The sequence below is a fragment of the Aphanomyces astaci genome, assembly GCF_000520075.1.
Source record: "Aphanomyces astaci strain APO3 unplaced genomic scaffold supercont1.148, whole genome shotgun sequence".
Classification (NCBI taxonomy): Eukaryota; Oomycota; class Saprolegniomycetes; order Saprolegniales; family Verrucalvaceae; genus Aphanomyces; species Aphanomyces astaci.
The window spans coordinates 4,176-7,081 of record NW_009798411.1 but is presented as its reverse complement, the minus strand read 5'-3'; positions in this window follow the sequence as shown (position 1 = coordinate 7,081).

Genomic DNA, 2,906 nt, shown 5'->3' with positions numbered 1-2,906 from the left:
AACTGCACTTGGTGTGGTGGATGCGTGGCGCCAACTCAACCCTACTACACAGCTCTACAGTGATCCTGGGCGTGGGTCAATCGACTTGATTATCTCTTCCTACACGACGAGCTGGTCTCTCACCTCAACCCCAAGGCTACGTATGACCCAAACCACTTTGGAGGCGACCACCTCACCCACACCGCGACTCTGTCGCATAGCCCATCCACCACAACAAAGGGCTACTGGCGGCTGCCACGGGAGTTGCTAGCTGACCCCGACATCCAACGAGCCATCACCACGGAGGCCTCAGCACTCCTTAACCGAATGCGAGCCGACGAGAGTCTCAACCATGGTGCGATGTGGTATGGCTGGCTGAAGAGAATGCGCCGCCAGCTCATCAAATGTCATCGGCTACACACCCAATCGACCAAGGCCAATCTACAACACCTAAGCCTCCGACTGGCTACAGCAAAGCGAGCCTTGGCATACTATGGTGACCTGGCCACCCACGTTGCCGATGTAGCTGCAGCTCAGCTAGCCTACGACTCCGCCAAGGCCGAGCATAGTCAATATGCCCGCGACCGGCAATTCGACTTCCACGCCAACTCCAATGAACGAGGCACCTCTCACTTCTTTCGGAAGCCACTGGGAACCAAGGTGCCCATCAACTGCGTCACAGTGGATCGCACGACGACCACAGACGTGCCCACAGTCCAACGTGTACTTACAGCCCACTGGCGATCCGTCATGGCGACACCCAGGGAAGCCGACCCGCCTGACCACCATCGCCGCCGTGCAGTTTTGGAGGTCCTGACGAAACGGCTCCCACTGGTGGACCGTGAGAGTCTCGACCAGCCCATTACAGCGCTCGAGCGTCCCCTGGTCCAGATGGCTGGTCGGCAGGGTTCCTTCAGGTGGCCCCAGAGATCTTCTTGCAATTGTTGTTGTTGGTGTTCAGCTACCAACTCACCCACCATGGCTGCCTCCTTCCTCACCACCGTCGCAGCGCCATCACCCTGCTGCTGTACAAGAGTGGTGATAGAGGCCTGCCTGGCAACTACCGACCCATCTCCCTTATGCCAGTGGAGGTGAAAGTGTTGTCTCGTGCCCTGGCCTTCCGTCTCGCTCGTCATGCACCCCAGCTTATCCACCCAACCCAAGCTGGCTTTGTGCCCGGACGCAGACTCCATGATCACGTCACCATGGTCCAAGCCCTCCAACACTACTGCACGTTGGAGGACCAAGACAACTATGCTACGTTCCTCGATTTTTCGAAGGCATATGACATGGTCGACCAAACCTTCCTGTTTGAAGTGCTTGCGGAGATGAACATGGGTGCAACATTCATCTCCTGGGTCCGACTGCTCTACAATTCACCAGTGGCTCACCTCCTCTTCAATGGCACACTGGGTCCAGCCATCCGTCCAACCCGGGGTGTGAAACAAGGCTGCCCACTGTCATGCCTGCTCTTCGTGCTATACCTGGAGCCGCTGGGAGACATGCTACGCCAGCACCCTCATCTCGGAATCTCCCTACCACACGGAGACACCATGACTAGCATCTTTTTTGCGGATGACTCGACACTCTTGTCGAAGGATCTGCCTTCTGCTGTCGAGCAGATGACCATCGTTGAGGAGTTCTGTGCTGTGTCTGGTGCTCGGCTGAACCAAGCCAAATGTCAAACTCTGGTTCTCAACGGCCACCTCGACCCTGCCGACACGGACGGCGGGGGCCTCCTGAACATTGTGCCCACAGGCCAACCCGTGAAGTACCTTGGACTCATGTTTGGCCACCAGCTCCCAGCCGACCACCAGCTCAACCTCGTCCACGAGAGGTTTATGGCCAGCTTCCAACAATGGGGCTGCCGTGCTCGTACGCTCCCAGGGCGTCGGTTGCTGGCCAATACTGTCATGCTCTCACTCTTGTGGCATGTTACGGCCGCTCTACCTGTGCCACCCGCCATGGTGCAGAGCTGGCAGTCTATGCTCAACCGCTACATCCTCGGCCGCAAGATTATTCCCACAGACCGTTACCGTCCTCTGCTTGCTGCATGCCTGCAGTTTGACTCGAAACTAGGCCTTGGGCTACCTCACGTTGCGTCCAGGATCCGTGCACAACGGCTACAGATCCTTCAACGTGCCATGTCCCTGGCAACACCTAACCGTCCACTTTGGCAACCACTGGTATTACGCCAGTTTGAGAGGTCTATGGGTCGGCTCCATCGTGCATCCTGTCCATTTGACTTCTTATTATACCACCCCCACTACAAGTCGAAGTGGCTCAAGCTGTGGGAACTACACCCTCTGTGGATGGATGTGTGGAGACAGTGGTCGGCTACACCGATGGCTCGGCGCGTTCAGCTGCCCCTCACCCCAGCGACAACTATGCAGCTTCCGGTGTGGCTCACGACCTACGAGCCCACCATGTCGAATGGCAAATGTGCAGCTCGCATTGTCAACTCCCCCCCAACTCGACGGTGGTGTAGCCATGGTGCATACAACCGGCTACGATGTCTAGCCGATATCGTTGCCGTGCACGGGCGATGGCCCACCCGTCCGGAGTTTATGGTTATGATGTGTCAGGGCAACCCAGCGGCCCCAGTGGAGCGCGGCAACGACGGGCGTATGCAATGGGCCCCAGTGTATCGCTCGGGGATGATTTACACCCATCTCACTTGCGTCTACGCCAGGGTCCAGGGACTCAGTCAGCTCCCTCCCCTGCCCTCCCCTGCCGCCCCAACAGCTCGGCACCCCTTCTACGGCCTGGCTAAGGACATTCCCACCCCTTTCGAGCTCTGGCCACGGCGTATGATGTTAGCCTTGGCCTATCATGCCCCAGCTACCGAGACACACCACCCCATGTCCAGCACTGCCCGAGCCACCGCTGCTGCCCTCCACAACTATGTCAGGCGTGTCCGACAGACT